This window comes from Balaenoptera musculus, chromosome 4, assembly GCF_009873245.2.
Source record: "Balaenoptera musculus isolate JJ_BM4_2016_0621 chromosome 4, mBalMus1.pri.v3, whole genome shotgun sequence".
In the NCBI taxonomy this organism is placed as follows: Eukaryota; Metazoa; Chordata; class Mammalia; order Artiodactyla; family Balaenopteridae; genus Balaenoptera; species Balaenoptera musculus.
In genome coordinates this window covers 64,911,762-64,917,292 of record NC_045788.1, presented here as the reverse complement: position 1 = coordinate 64,917,292, position 5,531 = coordinate 64,911,762, and the positions used below count along the sequence as shown (strand labels likewise).

Genomic DNA, 5,531 nt, shown 5'->3' with positions numbered 1-5,531 from the left:
TTCCGTGTCTTTCTTGCCTGTTTCTTCCCACTAGACTATAAGCTCTGTGAGTTCAGAGATTTTGTCTGTTATGTTCATTCACTCTTGTATCTTTAGGGCTTAGAAGTGAGTGTGGCATATAGTCAGCATTCAATAAATACTTATTAAATGAATATTCAGAGTGAGTAGTTTTTTACATATTTTGTATGTATTTTGTATATTGACTTTATTTTATTGGGCAATGGGTACAGAATAATTCAAATTAGGAAAATTTTATTTTTTCTCAGATATAAAAACAATGACCACAAAAAACGTCAAAAGTCCCTCTGAGATCATTGCCAAGCATGGCAAATTTCAGGGCACTGTAAAAGGGCTGAGCTAGTGGTCAACTAGATAAAGTTCAGGAGACTTGAAAATGCAGAAGTTTGACTCCATCATCCATCATGAGGCCAATTCTACCAAGCTGTAGAGTATATACAAGTGACCAGTGTTTTCCTTCCCTCCTGGGGAACTTAATTTTACAGACAGAGGTGCTATGTTGCTATGTCACCTGACAGTAGCTGTACTGATGTGGAGATCTGCCTGTAGATTGTAAGGCCGTCATATTATATTGATTCTACAAGTGTTAACGTTATCGATGGCTTGGGCTAGGGCAGGCAGTATTCCTGTGTGGCTGAGACTGCGGGAGGTGGGAGAGATACACACAGGGAAAGAGCACTGGGAAAAGGGCCCAGAGCCTCAGTGGGTGATTTCAAATCTGTGTTCAGCCACTCCACCCTGGGTGAGCTCAAGCAAGCTGCTCAACTTTCCCAGACCGTAGTCTTCTCTTCTGCAAAATATGAGTCACAAACAATTCCTGCTTTACCACCTCATGGCATGAAATAAACAGTGTGAGAATCTCTCAAAGTAAATAGGACTCCATGCAAACCACTCAATAAATGACTAAGTGCCATTACCTGTATTCCTTAGGCTGATTCCTGAAAAGATGAGTGGGCATGTCTAGGTAAACAGTTTCACCTGAGTCCTATCTTTCACCAAGAGAGTGAAACCAGGGTAGGGTTTTATGCCAGTTTTATGGCATTTGACTTTAGGAGTTATACTTGGGGATCTGTTCATTCATCCAACAACACATCTTCTGAGCACAGCCCTGATCAGGGGTTTAAGTTCAAACTAAGGGCTCCTAGCTCTTCTACTGGGGAGGGTGGTTCTGTGATCTTGGACTCTTGAACATTTCTGGATCCCTAAACCAAATACTAAACAGTGAGGACTAGAGCAAGTCACATTACTCCCCATCAGATAGGTTAAGTAATAATGCCTCCCTGATAAGAGTTGTGAAAATTAAGGATTAGAACAGATAATGTCTGAAAAAGCATTAGGAAGTCAATAAAGGACTATATAACTATTTTGTTTCAATAAATGATTCATGCTTTTCCTAATCCAAATGTTAATGATGATATTGTTTACACTATTTTACTGTAAGCCTTCTCAAATATGTTGATTAAATGGGTAGTCTATAGCTAATAAGTGCATGAATAATTAAAATCTTTTATTGGATTTTTATCTGACATCTTACCAAAAAAGAGGAAGTTGGCTTATTGCTTATAAATGCATATATATCACTGTGCCAAGACGTTTATCTAAACAAAAAATCACTGTTGTCATCCTAACAGACATTTATTGAGCACATGCTAGGTGCCGAAGACCGGGCTAAATACTCTATTCTCTATCACCTCATTTAATTATCAAAAGGTAGGTATCATTATTATCTCCATCTTACAGATGAGGAAACTGAAGCCCAAAGCATCTAAGTAACTTGACTAAGGTCACACAACTCTTAAGTAAAAAAGACAACTTTTTAGACATATATACACAGTGTACTTGATATTACTTTATACTACATCTGTCAAAATAAAACTTTTCAAATGTCTTGAGTGACTCGCAATCAAGGTCTCTGGCACAATAGAACACAGGCAAAATGTTAAAACATAACTAGTGAACTTGTGCGTGCGTGTGTGTGTGTGTGTGTCAGAAGGGATGGGAAACAGGCAAAAAAGCATAAGAAAATTCTAGCTAAAGAAAATCACTGTGATTGACCACAAGTTGTCCCTCTGCACTTCTTCATGTGGAGAGACACTTGCATGCTTACTAACTGATTCACTAACCAACAAATGACTGAGCACTTATTATGTGCAAGGACAAGTGTTCAAGTCTAGGGAACAGAGAACACTTAGTCACAGAGCCTCCTCCTTGGACCTCACAAACTCCTGGATAAATTGTTAGATAAATGCACTGAAATTATTTTGTGTGTGTATATGTACTACTTAAGTAAATTGCCTCTGGGGTAGGCTCATAAGTTGGTTCTTACCCAAACTGCCCTTTTATACAACTGCTTAAGAAAAGACATAAGGGAGAATGTCCAACTTTGTGAAATATGAGGATAGGATTTGAAGAAGAGGTGACTTATTTAAATTGGTCAAGACGTTGGGACATAGGATACTTTTATCTTCAGTGGAACTTCGAGGTCTTTGCAAAAGAAAAAAAAAAAATCCAATGTCCTGAAAGCTAAATAAAGCAAACTGGGCCTCTGATTCCCCAAGGTTCAGATTAACAGCCCAACTCTTCTGTGGAGGACAGGAGGAATGAGGGACCGGATTTCCATTATAAATAACCCCAGAGTTCAGTCAATATCTATTTCTTTTGAAGTCCTTTAAGAAACTTGGGATGAGGACAGAGGGGACATACCCACCAGGCCAAGCCAGGAGAGAAGGGAAATATCTATAGCTGATTTCATTCTGCATAGCATTTACTGCTGCAAATCACAGCTAAAGAAAGCAGCCAGTGGCAGCAGAGACAACCCCCAGCTGGAGGGCCCTGTCACCAAAATGTCTCTTCTCTGTCACTCAGGCAACATGGCCTTGGCTTCCATCTTGCAGTATATTTGCACTTCCCCTCCTCAGAAAACAGAAAGTCTTGGAATTAGCAGCCATGACATTCATATCCCAGTCCATCCAAGTACTAGCCACAGACAGGTTATCTTACCTGTCCCCGTGAGTTTCCTCATCTCCCCATGTGGTTGACTTCACAGCACTACTGAGTCACTCAGGTGACATGAAGGACCTTAAAGCACATTGGGAGGTGATCAAATTTCCCAAACAGGAAGGCGTAAATAACTTAAAATCTTAAAAGTTTTGAATATAGATGACCATACCCATCCACAGTCGAAAACGAAATGAAACTAGTGAATGATGCACATAAAACCATGGATACACACCCAGTTGACATAGAATGGAACCCAAACTCACTCACTGGTTCTCAAGATACTTTTTACTACCATTGCCTCTTTCTCTATCCCACTTATGTCTCTGGTAATTGATCAAATTAATTGCCCAGTGACTCAGGAGCCCAGAATATGGGCTTGTTCTTTAATACCTCCATTTACTTGTTGGGCTATTTCCACCTCCTGGAACGCCCTTCCCCTACACGTCTGCATATCCAAACCTGCCCAAATGCAGCCTTCTCCAGGAATGATGCTGTCTCTGATTTTCCCTGTTTGTAAATCATCTCTACTTAATCTGAGCATCCCTAGCATTTTTATTTGTGCCTCATATTCTAAAAATTTATATTCCCATGAATTTGTCAGTTCCTTGAGAAGGATTATGTCTAATTCCTCTTCGTTTCACTTACCAGGGAAATGACAATAGCTAATGGCTAAGATTTACTGAGCACTTAATGTGTGTGATCTCTTTTAATCCTCACAGCTAACTGAGGATGTTGATACTGGTATTTTCCTCATTTTGCAAATAAGGAAACAGGGGCCCAGAATGGTTAAGAAAGTTGCCCAAGTACACAGCTACTAAGTAATGAAGTCAAGTTGGAAACCAGGAATTTCCAGTATAAATCCATGGTTCGTAACACCCATGCCTCCACTCAGTGCATTTTCTTAGCATAGGAAGTACTCAGTAAATGCTTATTAATTGAGTGAACGAACAAACAGATGAATGAAGAAAGTGTGAGTCTTCAAGCATGAATACTCCCATTCTATGTACAGGACTTCAAGTTCTCTTCAAGTAGTGGTCACTCAAGGAATATTTGCAGAGTTAATGAATGAAAGAATCAGTACTAGAGCAGATGTCAGGGAACTGCTGAGTCTAGAAAGTTCTCAAAGGGGAGTCATTCAACATTTACTCACCACTATTTAGTCTTTCAGCATTTAGGCTGCTATATACTGCGAAGATGATATGGAATAAAGAATAAATCAGACATGAGTCCTGGTCTGTGGGTGCTAACGTTTTGGTAAGATGAAAATTGACTGGAGTTTTTCAAGTCTGAATAAGAGCAGACATTGGCAGAGTAAAGATAACTCAAGCTCAGGGAATGACCAACAAAACATTCAGAGATGAAAAGTGAGGTAAGCCTAGCGCTGAAGGAGCAAGAGCCTCCCCTTAAAGAGGAAATACAGCTGAAGATCATGAAGAGTGACTGATGACTCGCCCATCAAAATAGGAAGCTCTGTCTGGTAAGGAAGATGGTGGCATCCAGGCGGCTGAAACCACGAAGATCCTGAACAAATACTTACCACAGTCGACTTCACCCTTGCCGCTTGGGCTAGTGGCTGAGGAGTGGCGGACCCATTCAGTGGCCAGGGCTGGAGGCACGGCAGCGCTGTGGTGGGAGATCCCAGACTCTTGCAGTCACTGCCTCGCTCTGAACAAAGACTCCCTCAGGTAGCAGCTCTGCAAATTAGGGCATTTAGGAAAGTAGATAATCACAACTCCTTTTTCACTGAGTTGTTGTAAAGACCAAAAAGCTAATACCTGAAAAGGGCATAGAACAATGCCTGGCTTATAAGAAGCACTCACCTAAGGTTAGCTATTTTTATCATACTTCTATCATTGATTCTAATTGTTTGTATATGTGAACTGAAGAATCCCTAGTGAATTTTAGAAGGAAGAGAGGATGCTTACCTTTCACTTGGGTATGAAATAGGAGTATAAATCATACATCTTGCACCTTATAACTACTTCATTCCTAAGGTGACAGTACTCTTGTTGGCCGGGGGCTGGCTTCTTTAAACTGCCGTACAGTTGTCCTCTGCAGCAGAACTCCAAGAGGGCTGTGATGTTCCATGTTTGTGGACTTCAACCCAAGACTTTAAGAGGAGCATAGAATAATTCTGCCAAAGTCACACAGGTATATTTTCTTTCACTTTACCAGACCACTGTATCTATCAGAATCCATGATCTATTTTTTGGTATTTAAATGTCACTCTAACCTAGAAAGTAGATATTTCTTTATTAAGGCAAATGCAAATTTAATCCCTGTATTTCTTTTCTATTTAAAACATCAAATGTATAGCTTTAAGACATATATATTAAAGAAAATTTTTTACTTATGCAAGGAATTTATCACCAGGTGCTGGACCTAATTCTACAGCAAAAAAAAAAAAAAAAAAAAAAAATCTGATTTTATATTTCATAGATAGTCTTTTAATATAAAGATGTTTTAGTACAAACAACAGTTTTTAAATTTATGACTAATGAATACATTTTTCG

General features: G+C 39.4%; 1 long non-coding RNA gene across 1 annotated transcript; it reads right to left on the bottom strand.

Moving 5' to 3' along the window:
* Positions 1–203: 203 nt before the first annotated feature.
* Positions 204–5,373, bottom strand: LOC118894907. Its single transcript, XR_005019786.1, has 3 exons — positions 4,556–5,373; positions 3,019–3,096; positions 204–808 (listed from the first exon to the last, which is right to left on the bottom strand). It is a non-coding gene; the product is annotated as an uncharacterized LOC118894907 (long non-coding RNA).
* Positions 5,374–5,531: the final 158 nt, after the last annotated feature.